A 25203-nucleotide genomic window follows, 5' to 3' on the forward strand; every position below is an offset into this window, starting at 1 on the left:
GTGGAAGTTGAGGTCTCCCAGTAGAGTGCACTTGGTGGATGCGATGGCATGTGGGGAGATGATGTCCATGATGGAGTTGGCGAAAAGTCCGCGGGGTCCAGGAGGTTGGTAGATGAGGGTTCCACGTAGGGTGGAGGTAGGGCTGGCCAGTATCTTGAAGTGAAGGTATTCTATCAAGTCTGTGGGCTCGTCAGAGAGTGTGCTCAGGCGGAGGGTGGATTTGTGGACGATGGCTATTCCTCCTCCAGGGCAGGTGGGGAGGTCCTTCCTGGAGATCTTGTATCCTTTGGGGAATGGCGATGGCGATGTCCGGTCCCGAGGTGGTGTTGGTACCGGTTTCGGTAAAGAATGCTACCTCCGGGTTAGTGCTGTCGAGGAGGTCCCAGATTTCGGTGGCGTGTTTGTGGAGGGATCGGACGCTGAGGAGGATGCATTGCAGGGTCTTCGGTTCAGTTGTGTTCTGGTGGGCGGATTGCGCTGGGTCAGTGGTCTTGGCGGTGCTGCAGGTGTGCTGACAGCGGTGACAGCTGAATGGTCCGTGGGTGTCGGCTGGTGATGCTAGCTTGCAGTTGTTGTTGTGGCCTGGGTTGAGAGTGTGGAGTGCCGCTGGGTCGTAGCATTGGCGGTGCAGAGATCCAGGGTTCCTGGTGCTGGTCGTGGTCGGGTCTCAGACGGGTGCAGATGGGCTTGCCTTTGGTGCCCTTGCAGCGCGGTGCTGCAGCGGCCGCTCAGTGGCCACCATTAAGAAGGGGTCGGGGAGTGCTGGACAGCTGGGAGTGGGGAGGGGAGCTGGATTGGGCCGGTCGCACTGGTCGTGCTGGGGTGGAGGGGGCGCTGGGGCAGCAGCAACGGGGAAAAATGGGCTAAAAAAGGCAAAAATAGAGTGTAAATAAGTCAGCAAAAGTGTAAGAAAGAGTGGAGAAAAGACACAGAGGACACAGGAAAGCGAAAGGGAGAGATTGAGAGGAGGGTAAAAAACAAGTGAATAACGGAGGAAAGACACAGGAGAGTGAAGGGGGAGCTTGAAATTAGGGGAAAATGACAGAAAACGGAGGTTAAGACCCAGAAGGAGTAAAAAAGGAGAGAAAAAGCAGAGACAGAGGTCCAATAGACCACCAGAGATAAGGCGCAGGTGAAACCTGCGGGTGGAGGAGGGCTTTGAACACCAACACTCAAGAGTGCAGGGGCTCGGTGGGAAGGCCTCACTTAATGGTGGAGCTGCGAGGGAGGGAGAGCAATTTCACTGACAAAGTGCCGGATTTAAAGGTAGCATTGATGGTGTGCTGTAGCTCCGGTGCTATTGCGCGGGTGGCTCTGTGGAAGATGTGCAGCTGGAAGTTGTCTGTGGGGGCTCCTGAGTGAATGCTCTTCATGGTCGTGGCAGTGTCTTCGGCGGTGACTGAAGACACCGCCATGTGTCCAGATGTGACTTGCCATGTGTCCAGATGTGACTTGCCTCACTGATAGGCCCCTACATACAATGCAACCTCTCTGCACCTGCCATGACATGAAAGTGAAAGCTGTGTGGGGGAGATGACACAACCTCTTTGTAGGCAAGTAAGATCCAAACTGAGTATACTCCAAAGGCCGTCCCCCAGCCTCAATTTACAGTACAGCTGGTGAGCCGAGAAAATCAGGGCACATCATTGCCTATTGGGGACTGTGTAAGTGAGTCAGTCTCTTGTTGTGGTATGCGAAGGCCCAAAAACTGTGGCCCAAATGTGACCCTGGTGCACCAGCCCATCGACCGATGCCCAATTGCCAGCATGGTCAATCCAAGGTTATGCTGAACACTTTCTGATTGGACTCAGGACCCAAAGGTCTCTACGGTCTTCGGCACCTGTCGTGTGTGTCAGCCCAGGCTGAGACAGCTTCTCCACACACATGCACAGTACTTGAGCTGCTGTAGGTGGCTGATGTGTCTTGCTTGCGCATCAGCCCCCCAGTATTTCATAGCTTTTTTTTTAGACATTTCTGCAGATTATACTCCACCTGTAGGTATTGAGGCACTTTGCATGTGCACCGTTCCTGGGTGTTTTGCCCACAAACCCCATATTTGCACCTACATTACTGGGTGTTTTGACTCCAGATCCCATATCTGCACCTACATTACCAGTGGTATTTGCCCCCAAACCCCATATTTACACCTAAATTACTGGATGTTTTGCCCCTCAAACCCCATATTTGCACCTACATTTCTGGGTGTTTTGCCCCCAACTCCCATATTTGCACCTACATTACTGGTGGTATTTTCCCCCAAAAACCCAGATTTTCACCTACATTACTGGGTGTTTTGCCCCCAAACCACAGATTGGCATGTACATTACTGGGCGTATTTGCCACCCAATGACGAGATTGGCTCATCATTGCTGGTGGTATTTGCCCCACAATCTAGACTTTGCCTAAACATTGCTGGGCGTATTTCGGCCAACCCCAGTTTTGACTCTGCATTGCTGTTAGTGTTAGACCCCCCCTCCAAATGTTGGCAGGACATTGCTGGGAGTATTAGCCCCTCTGCCCCCCCCTTGTGTCTGAATTGCTGGAACTAATGCCCCCCACCCCAATTACCGCTACAGTGCTTCAAGTATTCCCCCATCCAAATATTAACTGTAGTTTTGCCCCTGCTTTCTCTTCTGTTGTCTTTGGTGAGCTAGTTACGTTATTGTGTATGGGTAGGTGTTGGACTTACCTTCTGCAACGATCGCGTTGGTTGGGGTAGTAGTATTTCTCGTGGGCATAGAGTATGGGGATGACGTGAGCAACAGGAAACATGGCTGTACCGTCTTGTTAGGCAGGAATCATGTTGTGGTGCAATTGGGTCCTGAAATACTCTCCTTCTGGATGCTCTGACGTGTTGGTTGAAATGAGCGATTCGGTGCATAGGAAGTACGCATCGTACTTGGGCGTTCGGATTCGACCTGGGAAAATGCTTCCGGACAACTCGATTCCGCGTATCTGGAGGCTTTTCGCTTGGAAAATGATGACGGATTCGGCGTGACCAAGTCGTTCGGTAAGTGAAGTGTTATCGGCATTGTACTTCGTTGTTTGGTTGAACCGAGTCCCAATTCGATTTGTTTGGAAGGTCCGACTCCGGGCGGCTTTGGGACGGTCTTCTTGATGAGATCAAAATCAGGCCCTTAGACTGTTTCTGGCTTCGATAGGAGCAGAAGGGGTGATATAGTTGTATATTTTTTGCAAGGCAGAGGTGTGTATGGCTTCTTCGATGGGGGTTAATATAGAAGCAGGAATACAAGTCAGGATGGAATATCCATGACAATATTTGAATAGTACCAGAGATTGCACAGCCTGTCTGCGTTCCCACATTGGACAATATGACACTAATTGGGGCTTTGAGCATGCTGGCAATGCAGGAAGGGGCACACCACCTGCATTGGCTTCAATGGCTGGTAGATTCCTTGGGTCAGCAGATCAGCTGGCACCAATAGATGTTTGCAATTGGCCAGGTACTGTACCATGGCTCGTAATGAAGCTGTGCTTTTAAAGAAGGAGAAAGTGTATTATTTCTTGCTAAAAAATCAGGCTGACTGTTGCACAAAGAAATAGTGCAAAATTTCACAGCCATGTCGAAGGTAGGATGATGTTAAATGGCCACTTACTGAAATCAGCATCACCTGGAGGGCAGATTTGAGTCTCCTTCTTCACCTCTTCTTGTGAGATACTGGTGACTTATAACCTATTTGTTGTATTCTCATTCTCATTTTCCTTTAAATGCTTTGATTGTATAAATGTTTGCTTTCAGATGTTGTACTATAATCTGTTGCTAAGGAACATGGAGTTCCATGTTCCAAGAAACACATGACCTGAGGATTTTCACTTGGGCAGACACGTACTGTGCTATCTTAAAATAAACCTTCTTTTATTTAAATCTATTTTGTCTTGACTAGATTTCTACAATTTTGGCGACAATTGAACTGGACTGCAATCTTTCTTCTTTGGCCGTGGCTGTGGTTTTCGTTTTTGTCCTTTTCTGCCCACATTTTCACTAGTATTGTTTCCCTTACTTCATGGACTGAATTATTTTTATTTTTTTACATTGCCGCTTTTTGGACATCGTTGTCACTTTCCAAGTGACGGTTTGTGATTAGTGGTGAAATCTCGTGCTATGTATGTCAGCATTGACATTCAGGAATATCTGCTTTATGCCAAATCTGCTCCATGGTAAACTGTACTTATTTCTCTACATTTTTTGTTGTACCTGTTTGCCGGAGGTGCATGGCATCATTTCTCCTGCTCCGTGGGGAGTTTGAAAAATAACAAGGCGCGAGTGTTCTAACTCGGATCTATGCAGCGCGAGAGTTTCAGCTTTGACTCTTTCATGTCAGAGGACATACGGGAGGTTTCTGACGCTGCCCTACGCTGTGTGTGACGTTTTCACGCATGCGTGCCAGCCATCTTTATTCCTTCACAGAGTTTCGTTTCCCTGGCAACCGGAAACTGAAGACATCATGTTTTCATCGTCTTTCTTGCGATTATCAAAGTAGAATTTTTTTTTGTCTTTAACGAACGTGAATAACGACACAGCATTTCTTGTTTTATTTTTTAGCAGTGGAAACATTCCTTTTTACACATTGTACTCTATTTTTGGTCATTCATTAATCTTCATAATATTTTGAACATTCAATAACATTCAATAATATTCTATTTTTAGCAGTAAGGTTTATTTATTTTTCTTTGTGGATTTTGGCTTGACATTTTGCAATTTAATCCACCTTCAAAATTTCTCCAGGAAAAAAGAGAACCTCCCATACCCTGGACCAGGTGGAGAGAAGAATTTTTTACTTATCTCAAAAATATTAATGGGGATAGGTTTTCTGCTGAGAGAAAGAAAAACATTCTTTTGCACTCATTGGGTTCAGAAGGTCAAGTTGTCTTCAGAACACTTCCTCGAGCTGATGGGGGTGGAGTTAGAAATGTTTTTGATGATGTTATGGCTCGTATTGAAGCTAGGTTCAAACCTACGTCCAGTGTTGCTTTGAACAGATTCAAGTTTTATACTAGAGCCCTAGAAAGTTCAGAATCTTTTGACGATTTCCTCACAGCTTTACCTTATCTATCTATTAATTGCAACTTTGGTCCCATTACCGACGAGATGATTAGAGACCAGATTATTGTGGATCATGGGAGATTTGAATTTAAAAGATGTCATCACCACTGCCAAAGACATGGAACAGTCCGATAAATGGATGAAGTCTTTAGATAAAGAGTCTAAATCAAAAGTTGAGGATGTTTGCATTGTGAAATCTGATACTTCCACTGCATCAAGTCAACGCAATTTAAAATAAAATTACAAAAAGTTTCACTGTTTTAGATGTGGAAGTCTTAATCATGGTGCATCTCATCCTAGATGTCCGGCTTTGGGTAAAGAATGCAAAAGATGTGGTAGGCATGGGCATGTTGCCAGTGTGTGAAACAATTATTCTTGAAGTGTTAATAAAGGGAAAGTTTCCTTTTTGAATGAGGAAGAGTGTGAAGAAAATGTATGTGAAAGAGGTATAGTAGTTTCTATCACCAAGAACATTCTTTTTGTTTGAAACCTCCAAAATGTTCGGTTTTAGTTTTAGGTTTGACGTTGAATCTCATGGCGGACTCTGGGAGTGGAGTTTGGGAATAATCTTAAATCCCAGGAAATGTGATCCTGTGATGGTGATGGTAATAACAAATGGTTTACAGGAAGAATATGTCATAAATGGTATTATTGGTTCTTTTCCCAAAGTGTTTTCTAAAAGTTTGGAAATGCTTAATAATTTCAGCCATAAGATTAGACTAAAAGAAGGTGCAGTCCCACTTAGGCAAAAAGTTAGGAATGTACTAATTAATGTGAGAGGAGAGCTTACATTTTTGTTGCAGAATTTGATTGACGATGACATTATTGAGGAGATAGAATCTTCTGAGTGGGTTTCTCCCATTGTTTTGGCACGTAAGGCTGATAAAAGTTTGAGGCTCTACGAAGATTTGAGAGCATTGAACGCTAACTTAGTAATAGATTGTCATCCTCTCCCTAAAATAAATGAAGTAGTGTGCATGTTAGAAGGAGGGAAAATGTTTTCCACATTTGACTTGCGATCAGTGTATCACCAGATTGCTTTAACCAATGACTCTAAAGAGCTTACTGCTTTTCTTACACCAGAGGGACTATTCCAATACAAGAGGATGCCTTTTGGATTAGCCTCAGCAGCGTCTGTCTTTCAGCGAGCCATGTATCACATATTCAAAGACTTAGATTCTTTTGTGAAATGCTTCCAAGATGATATACTTGTATTTTCCCCTAGTCATGAAACTCATAAAGAACATGTCATGGAAGTCTGCATGCGACTAGGGTTGAATGGGTTGACTCTTAAGAATAACAAATGTAAGATGTTTCGTAGTATTGTTGCTTATTTGGGTCACACACTTTCTGGAGATGGTGTTGTACCAAAAAAATCTCTTGTTGACACCATAGTCAAAGCTACTGCTCCAGACAACAAAGATAAACTTCTGTCGTTTGCTGGTTTATGTGAATACCACAGTAAATTCATTAAGGGATTTGCTACCAAAATGGAGCCCCTTAGGGAACTTAATAGACAAAATGTGGAGTTTCTTTGGGGAGAGAGACCACAAAATGCTTTCCATCTGATCAAGGAAGAGATTCTAAAAGCATCCACTTTAAAGCCTTTTTGTGTAAATAAACTGTGCATCATTACTGTTGATGCCAGCTTGTATGGTGTTGGAGGAGAAGCAGTAAGGAAGAGTGGTATGTTGCGTTTGCCTCTCGTACTTTCAGTGACACTGAGAGGAAATATTCAGTTATTGAGAGAGAGCTCCTTGGATGTGTATGGGGAATTGAACATTTTTGAAAATGTTTGTGAGAAAACAGGTTTCTTTTGAGAACAGATCACAAACCATTAGTTTCCATCTTATCTCCGGGGCGGAAGAAATTCCCCTGCACGTATTTGGAGACTCATGTCAAGGTTACAAGCGTACAATTTTGCTGTAGAATATATTCCTGGAAAGAGTAATGTAACTGCTGACTGTCTTCCTCATTTGCCTTGTCCCGCTGATGAGAAGCCTATTATGGGTGATGAAGTTGAGTTTGTCACGTCTTTAGAAGGCCATGCTGTGAAAGAATTTTCTGCATTATCTGAAGATTCATGGAGAAACAGAGTGGCGGCGAATAAAAATTGGAATCAGTTGAAAAAGTATATCTTGGAGGGCTGGCCAAAAGCAAGTGAAGTGCCTGCGGAGCTGTGCCTGCGGAGCTGAGATCTTTCCAACAATTGTCTAATAATTTAGATGTAGAAGGTGACTTTATCTTTAAAGATGGTAAATGTGTTCCACCTGAACAGATGCAAGATGAAATTCTTAGTCTTGCACATGAAGGTCATCTTGGGATGTCTTCAATGAAGAGTTTGCTGAGGTCAAGTTTCTGGTGGCCCAGTATGGATACAATGGTTGACAGGGTAGTGAGAGAGTGTTCCAGGTGCATTTCCAGTGACACAATTTTGAGAACTCCTCCTGTTCCCTTGAACCCTGTTCCCTGGCCAAAAAACCCTTGCCAGAAGTTAGCTTTTGACATCTCTGGTCCGTTTAATTTTTTACCTCAAGATGCTTGTTTTGCTTTAGTGTTCATCGATTATGACTCAAAATGGCCAGAAGTTAGATTTGTCTCTCAAGCTACCTCCCGGACTATTACTGAATTTCTAAGAGAAGTGTTTGCATGTGAGTGTAGTATGGAAACTCTTATAGCTGATAACGGTGTGCAGTTGATTTCACATGAAATGGAAGAGTTTCTTCATTTGTGTGGTGTTAAACATATTACTACTCCACTTTACGAACTACAAGAAAATGATCAAGTAGAAAGGTTCAATCGTGTTCTTAAAGAGTTTGCGGAATGGGCCAGAAAGTTTGGCAGTGAGTGGAAAGCAGCTCTGAGAGAAATATTGTGGATGTACAGGATTACCCCTCATTCGGTGACTGAGCTTAGTCCTTTTCGTCTTTTGAGGGGTAGAGAACCTGTTTCTAAGTTGTGTCCGTGGTGGATTAAGAAAAAGTTAAGTAAGGTTGTTTCTAATGATTGTCACAGTACTTCTCTAAAAGTTAAACAATACCAGGATAAAATGAAAGTATATCATGATGCCAAATGGAATGTTAGAGTACCTTTTTTTGTTGTAGATGATTTAGTGAGGATACGTAAACCGGGATTTGTGCCTAAAGGTACTTCCAAGGATGTTCCAGCTCGCAGAGTTGTAAAGGTCAATCTCAACAGCATTGTGACGAACAACGGAAAAGTATGGAATGTTAGACGCGTTGTCAACTGTCAGGGTGGTTCCAGCAATGTTCCTCTAAAAGGAAGAAATGATATGTACACTTTAAGGACTAAATTTCCATCTCATAATGGCAATCTCAGTGTGAGAAATAATGCTGGTCATGTTTTTGTTGATTTCTCTCCTTTTCTTCTTCAATTATTTTCCCTTCACAGGAATGCTTTGTCTTACAAGGGTGAAATGTGTTGTATTCTCATTCTCATGTTCCTTTAAATGCTCTGATTGTATAAATGTTTGCTTTCAAATGTTGTACTAAAATCTGTTGCTATGGTACATGGAGTTCCATGTTCCAAGAAACTGATGACCTGAGGATTTTCACTTGGGCAGACACGTACTGTGCTGTCTTAAAATAAACCTTCTTTTATTTAAATCTATTTTGCCTGGACTAGATTTCTACACTACTTTTGCCCAAGACGCAGAAACTTGACGAAGAACAAGTGCCTCATAATGTTCTACCTGCTCTGATTGTTTTCCTGAATGTAGGACTAGATGTAACAAACTTGTTAGCGATTGCAAATACTCTGATTCGCACGTGTTTAGGGAGCTTTAAAAGGGTATTTGAAACGCAGTAAATAATAATAATCCACATTTGTAAAGCGCAAACACCCGTGAGGGTCTCTAGGTGCTGGAGGCTGTCGGGAAGATTAAGCAAGCTATTGCCCAGAGTCACATGGTGCTGGACTAATCTGCCGCCCGCACCGGGGATCGAACCGTGATCCCCAGATTCCGGAGTCAGTCGCCCTGGCCACGGCGCCACACCACACCTCTTCCACGTTTGAAGTCCGTAAACTTTTATAGATTCCAAAGGCCAGTGCGTAATTTGGAAGGGGCATGTTGTGGGCATCCTTTTCAAACTGTAAGTTGGTACCGTGTGCATCAAAAGTTTGCGACCGATATTAAAAAGTTACTGACACGCAAACTAGGTGGTAACTGATTCCCAAAGGTGGAAGGTTCCCCTTTGGAACCCTAAAAGTATGTGAATGCAACTATCAACCCACACTGAGGGCTTTCAAAATTGAAACCTTTAATTTTTAAACAGCCTACTCCCATTAGAGGTGTTAGGAATGCCTTTCAAAACATTTTCAATTTTCGAATAATTGTCAAATAATTGAAATGCAGACAGGATGGTGGTCTGCTGCCCCTTGCAGTCTACCAGTGTCATAGCACAAAGCGATGGAGTTTCGTTTTCTGAATGTGTTGAGGGGCCCCTGAGATCCCCACAGCTCTGAGAAACTCGTAGTCTTAGGCTGAATCAGGGGTCCCCCTGAAAGGTGGGGGCTCCATTTGACATATAGGCTGTAGGTGCCCGCGTTACGCCTCTGCAGGCCACCATCCCTGTCACTGCAGCCAATTGGAGCAAGTCACAGTTTGCAACCTGCCCAATTAAATTCATTAGACAGGTCTGTTTGGAACCCACTAATAATCCTTATCTTGCAAACTCAGGGGCATAATATCAAGATGTGCGTTAAAAAACGCACATCGCACATTTCCCTATCGCCGGATTTTATCGCCGTGATAGCGCGTTATTATCAATGCGCAACACGTAGGCGATATTAAATCCGGCGATAGTCGGCAATAGGGAACATTAGCGCGTGAAAACAAGCGTTGTTGTCATGCGCTAATGTGTGCCTTGATAATATGGGTGGGTGGATTCAGCTTTATGATCCACACCCCCATGTTAACAATGCCTAACACCTGATCAAAGCAGGCGCTGAGAGACCTGCGATAAACGAGTTTATCGCAGATCTCCTTCTCCCAACGCCTGCCTTGATAATAGGGTGTTAACACCTCCAACCACATTCTACATGTGGTTGGACGTGGGAACGCCCACCCTGCATCCCATTAGCGTTATCTATCGCCCCCAGCGCGAGGGCGATAGATCAAGTCAAGAATACGTCTCTAACTCCGGTTTGAGACGTACTGAGAATAGTGCGATAATAAAAAAAATGCGTTAGTGACTTTAAAAAGTCGCTAACACTTTTATCGCGGAATGATAATATGCCCCTCAGTTATTAATTTACAGGTAGTTTTACAACATTAGATACTGGTCGCAAATTATGAACACTTTCTGCGACAAGATGTTGAGTAGCATTATAAACAACAAGAACGTCAAAGAAGAGAAAGGTTGAATATGTAATTATCCCTTATCGAGTCTGGTAGGTGTCTGAGGTATGGCATATGCACCACGCCGGATCAGGGGCTTTAGTATTGAACTGGACAAAGATGCTGCTGGTCTGTTCATCTCTGGCTGCAACATGACGCATCGCGTCAAAGGACCGCGGTTAGCACAGGGAGCCGGATTTCCATCCTAAAGTGACACGTTTTGTCATGGATTGATTGAGGTACCCAGGAGAGCTCGTTATCTGCAGCGCGTTCACGGGCCTAGAATGAGGTCATTACAGAAGACATAGGTGGAAGGATAGTGCAGCTTTTAGCCAGGCTGTTTCCCAAATTGCAGCTCTTCCTGCCTTGAGCTCCCGAGGAGCATCGAAAGAGTTTTTATGTGCAAAAAGAAGTCACTGAACTGAGATTTACTTTAATGCATTGATGGTCCACTTTTTCAGGTAAAATATGTCTTTGGGAAAAATGATAACTAACTTTTTGCAGAAGCCTGAGCTCCAAAGGTTTAATGCAAACTATAACTGCGGCTGACAAAACTTTCAGAATATCATTCTGTGCTTTTTTTACTTTCTTATGGCACAATGGCTCCATTATTAACGCAAATACAAAACGTAGCCTATTCATAAAGGCATTTAGGAGTATGTAAAGTAGCACTTCTATAGTTCTCTATTGACTACTCTAACACACCTTCATGAATTTTCTCCAAAAACATCTGAAATGGGAATCACATGAAAATATTCAGGGAATATTCATCTACAGTCAGTAAAAATAGGAAGAGCTTGTAGTGAGGCCTTCTTGGACCCACTTTGGTTCTCCACTTTAGTTTGACATTTTACCCGTTTTGGCAGACTTCGTTTTAGTGATGATATTTTTACATATTTTACTTACACAATAATATATTAAGAAAACTCTGCATATGCTGCTTATTTTAAGAAAGCCTTTCCTGCTATATAAACTGTTCAGTTTGTTAAAAGCTAGAAACAGAACAAGATATCCCAGTACTTGCATTGCCTGCTCGGACACAGATTCTAACATCTAGACATATCACTGTATCAGAGCTGTATATCTAACACAGTGGTTTCATTATCTAAACAGTGCACTATCTCTTTGTGGGTCTGAGGGGCACTCCAGCCACGATAGCCCTGGAACGAATGCCGTGTTCAGCATGCAGCTCTGCTGGCTCTCATCTTCAATCATGCAAAGAAATATTGACAATCCTACTTCAGACCAAGTCATCTAGGTATGGGGTCTCAGGCTAACCAAAAAGATGGAGCAGAGGGTACAGCCACTATGCACTCAAAGTAGGAGTAATGATAGGTAGGGATATATGTATCTAGAAATCAGATTACCATGTTTGGACTGTTTATTCTTTTCAGCATGTTTGTAATACTGGTTACTTTTCTTTGTTTTATCTGTCTAATAATTGTAGCTCACTGTTTCTATGCAAGATTGCGATTGTCACAATAAATGTATTACAAAATTCATATGTATTTCTCATGTTTTGCCAAGGGCATGCATGAGTAGACAACGAAAGGGGAAAGATCTATTTTCATTATTCCCTTGGGAATCAGAAGGTCATGTTTTGATGTTGCCAAATCACATGCCACCCCAGGAAGGTTAGGAGTTCTTGTGAGGCACTGTGAGCTACCTAGGCATTGGGCCAATAGTCTCTGATGGTGTAGATGAACTCAGTCTCTGCATTCTGATGTCCTGTTGTCTTAATATGCAGTCCTACCATTTCCAGTGGGAACTGTATAACAAGCTGTGTTCTAGTTGCACTTTTACTAAAAGGGAGTTTGATGCTTTGGGGCCAATTCACAATGGGATATAGGAGTTAATAAAAAAAGTATTTCTTTAGTACCTTTCTGATTTTCATAAATGCTTTGTGAATTGGCCCCAAATGTGTAAATTTGCAATTTTATTGTAATAATCAGTTTAGGATTTTTGTGTTTAAGTTATTGTAATGTCCCGAATGAACAAATGCCTGAATGGCACAAAAGAATGCCGCTTTGCATGTTTTCATTTTTAGGTCTCATATATAGACAGCTGTAGTTGTCTCCTAGAGACCTCCAGGCACATGCATCAACTATTTTTGCGAGCGCAAACGGTGCAATTCACAAAAATCAGCCGTTTGTGCCCACAAAAAGGGCTTCTGCGATGCATCAACCTCTTGCAATTTAAGAAATCGCAAATTATTGAGATTTCTTCAATTGCGATTGCATTTAAATGCAATGCATGATGGAATCTCAAATTGCGATTTTGCTAATAGGGGGCGCAAATAACTATCAATTTGTACTTGATGGTAATTTGCAAAAACTTTGAAAAATGCATTAAAGTGCATTTATCAAAGTTGTAGGTTACACACACAAATGCACTTGGGGCAAGTGTGTGCACAACATGCATGCACAGATCAATCTCAGGGGTGCAACAGGATGTCCTTTTGGCACTCTTGCACCCTTGAAATTGCATGTGCAATTTGCGAGTACCTATTGGTACTCGCAAATTATGCATGCAATCTCCCATGCATTCCATAGGAATGAATGGGAGGGCATTCCTTAATTGCGACTCACAATTTGCGACTCGAAATTAAGGAATGTTTGGGAATCGCTAATTTTATAGCGATTCTTACATGCATAGGCTTTGCAATTCCTTAATTGAGATTCCTTAATAATCGCAATTAAGGAGTCGCAAAAGCATACATTGATGCATGTGCCTGCTCATGTTTCCGATAAATATATACACACATGTTTGGTAAAGAGGAGTTGACTTTCCATCTGCCTGATTCAGGCCTTGGCTTTTGGAATTTGTCATGCTTTGGCACTGGTTTGCATGGGCTGTATGTCGTGCTCAGGACATTTCGCAGATGACTATATATTGCCTGGTGTGTTTGGTGATGGGATGTGAAATAGTTATTTTATATAACAATTTTACATGTACCTCTACTCATCTGCATTGATGCTCTGCCTGCATTACGTTATGATCTGGTCTCTAAGTATGCCTAGAAGAGGATCACCATGCCCTCCTTTGAACCCACATCATAACCTAAGAACTGCTCTGCCTCTGAATCCCCCGTTTTTCCCTTTCCCAAAGCACGTGAGGACAAGCAGTCTCCAGGCATTCTTCCAGCAACTTCCACTGCATCAACCGGAACTTTCTGCTTATCCGGGGGAGTATAATCTTCACAGCTCCTAAGAAATCTAAGGTGATGAAGAAGAAAAAGTCCCTGAAGTTTTCAAATAGATGAAAAGATGGACCATTGACATCATTTATTAAACTGTTATTTTATCTCTCCTGAATCTCCCCCTGCTACAATTCTATTGATCTGACCACTAAACTGAGCTTTACCCATAGCTGGCACTGCCTAGTGTCACCTTTGGTGGAATTCGTGAAGTCAGGCAGCCTTCAGAGTCTAGTCCTTCTCTGTTTCAATATAATACTTGTGCAGTCTGTCTGTGGTGTCCATGATCGCAGCCTAATCATAGTCCTCCAATTATGATCTAGGAGTGCCTTGCAGGGCCGGCTTTAGGCATGTGCAAGCTGTGCACCTGCACAGGGCCACCAAACCCCAGGGGCCACCACGCCAATATATATCCTCAATATGTTAATCCTCTGAGGATGGATACATATTTGCGTGGTGGCCCCTGGCAGGGATTTGGCGGCCTCCGGCTCTGTTCCACTTCTAAACACCCTGACCCCCTCCCCTCTTTACTGGCCTGCGCGCTCCGCCCCGCCCGGACCCCCTCTTCCGGGCCCCCTACCTACGCTCCCTGCCCAGGGCCACCATGAGCCTAGAGCCGGCCCTGTGCCTTGCTGTACATCATTCATGCACCAGGACCAAGTTAGTCGGTAAACTCCCTCGCTGTAATGTTCTTTGTGCAATTGGACTTCCTCAAATGCAGCATTTGCACAGAACAACTTTCTATGCTTACCAGAAGCGTTAAACTATAGTTATTAGTGGCTGTGCGCACTATCCACCTGTGAGCCCCCTGTCTTTGTGTCTGGGCTCCCTCATACAGCCATGATCCATTCCTTCTTATGCCACTGCGTCACAGCTCATTTGATGGTCTCTTTGCCACCTGGGCACAGCTTGAATTCTGTCCACACAGGTAGCATAAGTTGAAGTAACTTGTAAACTATCAAAATATCATGGAAAAATATTGTGATGCAAAAACTATAGTGTCAAAAATGTTTGGGACAGACCACAGAAGGTTACAATATAATTGTTTTAAGATCGATGTAATATAGTTTTATTTAATTTAGTTGTAAAAATGATATAATAATGTAATTGTTATTACTTGGATCATTTCAAGGTATTAGAATTATTGTATAGTTTCTATTTTTTGAGTACAATTTGACATTTTTCATTTCAATTTTATTTTTTACATTTAACTATAAATGTTTAATTTAGTTGTGGGCTGTTTGGATTGAAGAGTTAGGATGGGAAATTATTTATAATGTGAAGTTTTGTTTCTAAATTGTAATTTATTATTTCTGTAAATTAACGTATTAACTGAAAATGGATTATGTAAAATATTTAATTGATAAACATATTTTAATTATTTGCTGTTTTTCAATTCATTGTTAATAAGTTGATCAGTTAATTTAACTGTATAATCATGTAAATTAATTGTATATTTACTAATTGTTTTAATTGTAAGTGTTTTATTCACTAATAATACAATACTAATATTGTTTCATGTTTTATTAATTGCTTGCTGTTTTGTTGGGTAGCAGGGATGGAACTGTATTTATTTTAAATATTTTTATTTTTTATGTTTTTCATTTTATTTGGTAAACAAAATATGTTTTAAAATTAAAGTTAATTTTATTTATCTTTAATATTATTTTTATTTAAATATATTTAAATATTTTGATTTGTTTCATGTTTAATTTTTTTTTCAGTTCAAGGGTTGGAATAGTAAATTGAATGTCTCCAAAGTCCACTACTTTCCTTTCCTTTCCTTACGTTGGATGGGGAGTAGTAAATCCAACCTCTCTAAAGTCCAACACTTTCCCTGCTGCTGCTCAGATTGAAGTGGGAGTAGCAAATCTAAACTCTCCAAAGTTCAACACTTTCCCTGCTTTCGCTTACGTTGTAATAGGAACCGTGGCAGCTGCTTAACCCCTTCCATGCTGCCGTCGGCCATTGGCCGACGGCAACGCTACCTCGCTGGTGCTGCCTTCGGCCAATGGCCAACGCGGCCCCGCCCGTTTTGCCGAAGTCCCGCACTTCCGCAAAATCGCGGATGCATGGGAGGGGTTAATAATGAGCAAAAGTGTTGCGTCCCCCTCCTTTACTGAAGAGGGCAGCAGAGAGTAATAAGACAATAATCCTGCTGCTCCTTAAGCAAAAAGCGTAACATTACTGTCTTTTCTTAAAAGTGTTAACGCACTTTGCTTAAACTTGCAGCTTCCACCAACAAACAGTTTTATCTGTGCATGTCAGGGCGCTCTTTTCACCATCCCTAAATCAGACAGGGAGACGTGTTATGCTCCATGGGGACGTAGGGAAGGGAAACAGCCCGGCATAACAGAAGCTCCATGGGCTCAGGGCATAACAGCTCAGTGTCATCCTGATGACATCAGACATTTCATCCATCAGCATGAATTAAAAAACCTCTCAACTCCCATTCCTGATGCCATTATGGAAGATGGTCACAGAAAAGATTTGCATTCGTAGATGCAGCGCGTTTCAAGGCTGCTCTTTGAGGCAATTGTGCAGGTAAAGAGTTAGGGTCCAGACAGGTACGCATCCATAGCAAGGAAACATTGTGCTGCAAATCGAAAAAACAAAGGGCCTCATTTATGAGGCTATGCGACACTTTTACTCCGCTGGTGCGGCACTTTTTGTGACGCACCAGTGGCGTAAAAAATGCGCCTTGTTGCGCCATATTTACAAAGTGACGCATCTAGGTAGATGCGTCACTTTGTAAACCCCTGTGTCACATTATACCTGCGCCAGGTATAATGTATGCAAGGGGGCATATTGACGCAAGAAAGGGTCGTAGAAGTGACGCAGTGAAATTTATGTGATTTCACTGCGCCACCTCTAGGACACAAATGCGTCAATTTCTTACGCCTGCCTCACAGCAGGCGTAAGACTGACGCAGGCCCTTTAACATGGGGCTTGCCCCATGTGAAAGGATACATTGCTGGAGTTGCGTCACTTTTGTGACACACTCCAGCAATGTGCCACTTTTGCGCCATACAGATAGGTCAGAAACACTGACGTATCTGTAACTGTAAGGAAGCAATGTAATTTTGCCATGGCTCCTTTTTCTTCATTATCACGTATTAGGGCATCTTGAAATACATGAGTTCATGATGTATGCTGTACAAACACCTCTCTTGTTCTTACTACACAATGTTGCTCCATGTATAATAACAACTTACTCCACATTTAAGATCCATAGACTTGCCCTTTGGTTCACTAATGGCATCGTTGTTGGTGGGAGGAGGGGGCATGAATATATTTTTTAAAACTATCACTTCTCATAAATGCCTCTCGATGTACTGATATAATCTAAAAACTAAGGTGAACACTTTCCCTATGGTAAAGAAATACACTTGCTTCTACTTTGAAGAAGCTTATCATATTTTTACATAATATTTCTTGCACTATTTCCATGCCAAACAGTTTTATGGCTTTGCAAGGCTCTTTGAGTCAATCCAGAGCATTGACTCAGCCCTGCCTTGGCTCTCCCTTTTAGTTTGTTGACCTCGTGAAGCACAGCCCTGAGAGATACTAGGCACACTTTTGAGAGTCTCCAGAGAAGGGAGTTCCCTTTATCCAGTCTGACCGAAGAATTTAAGTCCTGGTGTAGTGTAGCTCCTATTTTCCCAATAGGCTCTGCGCATTGGAATAGTACCTACAGCAGTAAAGGCCTAGGCCAGACGTTAACTAGGTCTACTACTGTCGATACTAGACTTAATTTTTGGGTTTGCCAGCTAAGCTCAGAGTTCGCTAGAAACTTTCTCGAATGTTCAAGGAAGGAATTAACTCCCCTGATTAGACAAGAAGGGATTTAGTTTCTGACAACCATAGAACATGACAACTTTGCTCTCCCCTAATCAAGAGTCAATCTCGAGAGTCGTGTGAGCACAAGGCAATTATTTTACTCAGTCAGTACGTGCATTCTTAGTCTCATCAGAATGTAGAGAAAAGGAAGAGACGGGCGTGTTCAATAAAAGGTGTTATTTATTGATCAGTCTCTTTTCTCATACATGAGAAATGGATCGATATTATTGCAATACTTATAGTTAAGTAAAGTGCATACATTAGAAGCAATAATACTGTAAAAACATTGATATGGTTTCTGAGCCATATGATGTTTAAAATGATTAAAATATATTTACATACACATATACATTTGACTAAACGTACTCAACTGGTGTTTCTAAATACGCCTACCCCGTGTACCTGACCTAAGTCTAATGCGTGGGCGGGAATAGAAAGTTACAGTTTAAGTTAAGTTTGTTTTTGCCAAGTGAATAACTAAAGATTTCTCTGTGAGGGGTTATTCAGTTCTGTACCTGGAATTTAGGATGAATGAGGAATGGTATCTCTTTCTCTGCTCTCGATATTCCAGGCTGCCTGCGAGGGCTGCCCAGAAACGCCGGTGCTGGGTCTCTCGGCTTGAGATAGCAGCGCGTCTCTCAGCGCGTCAGGAAGGCGGGGCTGCTGCCAGCGGGGTCTGCTTCTGCTCTCGGCTTCGGCAAGTATGGCTGCTCCGTCTTGTCACCACGCGTGTGTTTGCATAGGGCAAGGTCGGCAATATTTATACCTTAAAGGTGCCGGGATTGACGTAAGGATGGACATAGGTACGTCAATAAAGATGTCATACGACTTGCTCGTTAGCACATTCTTTTGAAAAAGTTCTCTGTGAAATCAAAACAATGGCCGCACGGATTTTCCAGGTTGTCATAGGTTTGATTTGTTATGAGAACGTCGTATGCCTTATCAGGGGCTGGAGGAATGTCGCTTGTCTAATTAGATCTCAAGCGTTATGACCTAATCAGATAACACGTTCCTGTGCCGTAGTGTGACTGCGTCAGATAACGGTATCTGCATCATGGGGGCTGTTCTTGCCTCATGGGCTGACTGTTAGTTAACTTAGCTAGTTAGTTTAACCAGAATAGGGTCGGGAATAGGGGGATCGATTCAGAACCTATAGAAATACACGACACCCACTCCACGCTAACTATGGTCATATCTACTAATCTATGCATAGTATAACATAGTACAACATACTATAGAGTATAGTGTATACCTTACCACCCCAAAATACATAAATGCATTTTGAAATTTTCAAATATACTGAAAAATTGCAGTCATAAATATTGTATGCACTTAAGCTATGAATTAAATGCAAAAGTAAACACGCATTTTTATGCATTATTGCTTATTGGTATATGAGAAATACACATGAAATGGCTCTTAATATGGCTATACAGAAAGGAAGTTCGAGACCATTTCATCACATAATAAAATATTCTAGTATCTAAAAATAGAAATCTTAGTTCTCTAGGAATAGTTTCTTACTTTAAGCAGAAGATCAGTGTCCCGGAAAAAAATATATAGAAAAACATTTTAGGAGCTTATTGAAAAAATTGCTGTCCGTGAACCGGATGGTAATTGTTCATGTGACTTTATTTTTAAAGTTGAAGGCCGAATTCAGGGAACGCCGTGTGCGAGTTTACTCAAAAGTCTCTATTTCTGTTCTGGAGAGAACATCATATCATTCAGGCTTTCGAAAAAACTGTCAACAGCTTCATGGGAAAGTTCCACTAAGTCGGAAATAGGGGTAACCATGCATTCATGCGCATGATTGTCTCCATTGACATTCTGATTCGCATTGCTGACAGAAGGTCGTACCTGTTCGATGTTGCTTTCATCTTGAACTTCACTACTCTTCAATCGCAGTGGTGAAGATTCCAGGAATGCCGTCATCAGGATTGGCAGCCTTTGAGGGCAGCACAAAGCGTGAACCTTGGTAGGAACCAACAGTGTATCTGCATCCACCGGCGCATCCGATTGTAGCGTCAGACAGGTGTCTAACACGCATTCTTCTCCGCATAGCAGACACCTTAGTACAGGTAAAACACACCTTTGCCACATTGGTCGAAATGATAGAAACCAAGTCATGTTCAGGTCTCTAAGCCGGGAGAGTCCCAGGATTTTTGATATCCGGTCCCGGTATCCAATGGCTAGGATCGTATCTTCCATTGTCGCGAGAGTTTGATCTGTGACATGGGTTGCCATAACGAAAAATAAGGACCAGGAATAGGATTCCTGCAATTAGTCCTAGGATCAGGTGAAGTCCGCCAAAAATCGAATGGACGAAATCTGGAAAAATACCCAGTATGGCTTTGAATGGTGTTAATGCCATCGAAAATACTGTCTTAAATACCTTTGAGACCCCAGTGGTATCAGAAATATTTAAGATTTCGCTTAGGATTTCCGCGAAATGTACGGGGGAATTAGTTGATAATAATGTATGTATCTCTGCAGTCGTCCTTGCGACTTGTAGATCATACGTTTCTTTTGATGACGTGAGCCTTGTCGGCGTCTGAAGAAGCACTGTTTTCATTCTGCTTAAAGTGTCTATTCGAATAGAAGTAATTTTCAAACTGGGCCATGCCCTTGCCTCCCTGTCTGGAAAGGAGCTGGGGAATAAAGAACGTCCACAGCACTTGACCTTCGCCGTTGTAGTGACTAGATAAGGAGTCCCGGGCATAAGACTACAACATCTGCGGTCTACAATAAGAATGTAACTCCCATTATAGAGTCTTTGAAAGAATGGTTCTATTTCAGTTGCAGGTGCGCCTTGCTGGTGACATGAAAGGTTGTATGAATTCCCTTCACAGGCTTCGTGCAAACTAATACCGTTACACAGAAGCGTGCCGCTTAGTGACATAGCACAATTGTTGCCACTAAGAAACACTTTCTGTCCTTTATTACTGACACATGCATGTGAATAGGGCAGGTTCCAAGTTGTTTTAAGGTACCCCTTTCCCAATTTCTCGTACATGCCAGCCTGTATATATTTTTGGCAGTATTGAAACCTGAAGGTTGAGATTGGAATATTTATGATTCCGTGGATTATCCATTCACTGACAGGTCGTTCTGACATTGTCATTGGTAATCTTTCTAGTTTTTCAATGCTCAAGATTGTATAATCAGCACCCTTTTGCGCCATACCGATTTGTCTATCAGTAAGGTTAAAGATTTGGAATAGTGACGTTGTGTTGATTAAACGCCAAGGCACATAGCCTGAACGCAGATTTTGTAACGTCCAGCCAAGCTGTACAATAGAACGCAATTGTGACTGACCATGTTGTAATAACAGTAAGTCTTGCGATAATATATCGATTGCTGAAGACACAATGCTGTCCAATGAAAATATTCTGGAGGACAGAGTCATTAACCCATTAATAACTATTAATAACTACAGAAAGTGATTTTTCCAAATTAATACGGTCAATTTCCCGTATTCTTTCTGCTGTCTCAATTTGAGTAACCTTCCAGGCCTCATTGTATGCTGCATATACAGAGGCTGCTATGAAACGCTTTTGACGCTGTTTGCGTGGTCCCATTATGAAATCACGCAAGTCAGCACCATCAGTAAGTAAAGTTAGGTGTTGCTTAATTTCAGGCAGTGTGGAAGTCTGTAGCCATTGAAGGCATCATTTGCCCACACTGTAGGTTGTTATTATCCCTGGGTGATGTCTTTGGGGATATCTAGGGTCTGGCCTGGTCATTTTTAAACCCTGTGTTTTATTCAGGAATCTATCTTGACAGTTATTTGTATCTGTGGGCCAGATCAACCATTGTTTCCAATCAGGATGTGTTCTGTTTTGGTTTAGTATATGGTTTATGTCTATTTCTTCATCTGTATCAGAGTTATTGCTAAACATTGTTGGCTTTGGAATAGACAGGTTATTTAAATCTTTGATTTTGGCTAAGCCAAGACAGGTGGTTTGTTGAACAGTGTCATTTAAAAATATCATTTGTTCTGGGATCATGCAGGCTCTAAACAAAGCTTCTAAACCCTGTACTTGCCATTCTTTTGTACCCCAAACACTTTTCAAATCAACATTTTTGTCCCAATAATCAAATCCAAAAGTATTCATTTTTTCGAAGAAAGAATCTGAATATATCAATTTTGTGTTGGTTATCATGGTTTTCATCCCTGTCTTGTTTGACAATTTGTAATAAAATGTTTCTGCATTAGTTATGTTAAAACCTGAAAAATATGAATATTTGTCATAAACGGTTCTAGAGCTCCCTTTTGGAGGTGTAGCACAATGTTCCCATTGATTATAATTTAAAACATTTCTAGGTTGTGCAGATTTATGCAAAAAATGGTTACCATAATGGTTATAGCAATACATACTATCATAATTTGTAGAACCTTGCAAATAATCATGTTTTGTAAATTTAGCAGACATTACTAAGTCAGACATCATATTGTTAATACTTTCAAAGTCCCAATCATCAGCAAATGAGTTTGGTTTTGCAAAATCACTCAAGGAGATCTTGATTTGGTGTGGATATTTCAGGATCTCGACCGGACCATAAATTTCATAGTCAGTGTTGTCCCAGGCTACCCCACCAGGTATCGGATTGGCTGTGAAGTTGGCTGAAGAAAGTTCTGGAGAAAGTTCTCTTTTCTCGACGTGTGAAGATGTGTGTGGTTTGAGGACCAAGTTGATGTTCTGACTTGCTGTGTCCATTTTAGCATATTTTCCCTCAATGAAGCGTCCCAATGTAAATACCATGATGAGCCAAAGTATGAGGATAAATGCACCAAAACCCACCCAAAATTCAATCCATGGAGAAACCAGATATGTTTCTTTCAGTTGTTTCAAAAGTTCCTTAGCTTTGTCTTTAAAGGATTTTGATGATGGCTGTGTCTTTGGTTCACTGAAGCCTTCAGAGGAATCATCGAAGTTGATGAAGTAACCAGATGCAGATCTGTCAATTGTTCCAATTGGTTCAGGATTTTTGTTTTTTGCATTGTCACTTGGTACTTCAGTATAGATTGGTGTGTCTCTGCTAAATGTTTTTATTTGGGTTTTCAGAGGTCTTAGTTCTATTGCATTGTTGCATAGTCCTTGTTGTTCTTCTGTAGGCGTTTCGAATGTGATGAGCCTCTTTGATAGGACCTCTGTACTGGTAGCAAACCTTGGTGTTCTGCTACTTATTGGGAGTCCACTTGGCCTACTGTTTGTTATCGGCCACATGTTGTGGTTTTACCAGGTCGATGGATACAACTCGGTTCTCCTTTTTTCCAGCAAGTGGCGGTAGTACAACTGATCTTGTCCCGTTGACAGACAAGACAGGAACTGCTTTTCTGTAAGAAGGCCCAAATTCCTTCTTTACCGCGATCTTCTCCCTGACTAGATCCCCGACTTTTGGAATCCAGACAGGTCTTGCTGGGACAGGTGGTGATTCTTCAGTGGTCGTTGGCTGTTGTTTCAACTGTATGTTGCTCAGGTCTTTTCTTGTTTTGTTTAAGTCCTGCAAAATAGCCAAACGGTCTTTGACATCAAAGATTTTTTCTATTACCACTGAAGTCTGACTATCAAGGTCAGAGATCAACATCCTAGTTCCGAATAATAATTCGTACGGACTGAATCCCTTCAGAGAATTTCTTGGCAAGTTATGTAGACTACGTTGGACACTTATTAGATGTTTGACCCACCCAGCTCCCGAACCTAATATCCTTTCTATTATAGATTGCTTTCTGCCTTGGTTTTTTCTTTACACCATCCCGTACCCTCAGGAAGGAAGTGAGAAGATTCCCGCTGGGCTGTGCTCATTTGGCCATGTTTCCCCCCCAGGCTGGATTGCCTGAGTGAAAACAATGGTCGAACGTAGCATGCTCTTAGCGTATATGCCATTTAGACTCGCAAATCTTGTATAACAGTCCGGACGTCAGCCGAGTGCTGGTGATCTACATTATAAGTGGAAACTAGCCTGTATATGTTAATCGCAGGCCATTCTTTTTGCTGGTAATATTATCTGCCTTGATTCGACGAGGTATTAAACTGCTTCTCTCCCCTCTGCGATCTCTGTTGCAGTTTGGGCAGTTTTTTACAAACATGGTGTAGTGCAGGCTCATGCCTGGCACCAGTACCGTGATTGTAATTCTTCCAGAGAATCTTTTAATTTAAGGTGTCTGAGACCCTCGCCCATGTGTGCGTCTGCGATTAACAAGTTTCTCCTGTCCATGTTTGGAATCACTCTATCCCCCACTCCAGGGATTCGAGCAAAAGGGACGGAGTTTGCATCGATTATGTATGTATAATTGAGTGGATAGTTGATCGGTAACGCTGAGCAGTCGCCTTTTGATGACGTTTTCACCGCCAGCAATGTTTCACCGTCAATGTATTTTAATGTACGCTTTTTTCGATCTACGGGAGCCGATTTAGTGGCTGCCGCTGCGGCTGCTTCAGCCAATGAATTCCCCACAACGTGAACGCCATCACGCTGATGACTCAGTGAGTGTGTCACGTGAGTCTTTGGTAGTTCTTTTTTCAAAAGAGCTACTTGTTCCCAGAGCAGTCTCTGCTTTATTGGTGCATCTGTGTCATCTTTGTAACCGTTCTGAATCCATGTCTGCAAATCCTTGTTATATGCTTTGACGCAGTAATATGAATCTGACACTATAAGTGTCGGGAATTCGCGATCCGCATTATCTAGCGCCATTTTCAAAGCTATTATTTCAGTTTGTAGTTCTGAATTAGTTTCTACTGAGTGTGATTTTGTTAATAGAGGTCTTAGTTTACCTCCGCGCCACACTTCTTTTGTAATCTCACATGTGGGATTGTATGCATGTTCTCCCCAAACGGAGGGTTGAGCATGTCCGTCTGTATAGATTACACAGGCGTAATGTCGTAGAGGCAGAATGTCGATTGGCAGAGGATACGTCTTTTCATATTTTAGATTTTTTAATTCTTCTAGTTCTGGATCAAAGTAGTAGTATACTTTGTCCGTTGTGATTGAATTCACCCATTGTATCCATTCCGGATTCAATGTTGTTGTTGGTAAATTACACGGTGTTGTTAGTGCCTCAAAGGCTGATTCTGCTGTTCTGACTGTGATATGTCTGCCGTCAGCTATCTCTTTTTCTCTAGCTATTGCGGTTTGAACTGCACGAATGATTTTTTCTGTATTACTGAATTTCTGTTCAGCTTCTGTATACAAGTGTGATTTAAATGCAATTGGTACCTTTTCTCCCTCATTAGAGGTCAGGTATGTGAATCCGCATCTCCCTGGGATGACTCGGATCACAAGGTTGCGTGTGTTATCACGTGTTTCTAATTTTGTTTTAATTAGCATGTCTGTTTGTAAGGATCTCAAAATTTCTGTATGTGTTTGAGTCCAACTGGATCTTTTAAAGTCTGGTTTAATTAGATCATAAAGGGGTTTGACCCTTTCTGCGTAATTTGCAATGTATGTTCTTCCGAAATTTAGGAAGCCTAGAATTGACTGTAGGTTTTTTAGTGTTTTAGGAGCTTGGATTACGGCACATTTCTCTAGGAAATTGTCTGCCAGGCTTTTACCTTCACTTGATAACTCATATCCTAAGAATAGGACTGTCAGATGGGCAATTCTGGACTTTTTGAAGTTGAATTTGTAACCCTCTGCAGCGAACCCAAGTATTATGGTGTTCACTCTTTTCAAGTGAGTCTCCAAGTCATCATCTGTTAGGTAAATGTCATCAACATAAGATAATGCTTCATCATCATATAG

Source organism: Lissotriton helveticus, chromosome 4_2 (genome assembly GCF_964261635.1).
Source record: "Lissotriton helveticus chromosome 4_2, aLisHel1.1, whole genome shotgun sequence".
Taxonomy (NCBI): Eukaryota; Metazoa; Chordata; class Amphibia; order Caudata; family Salamandridae; genus Lissotriton; species Lissotriton helveticus.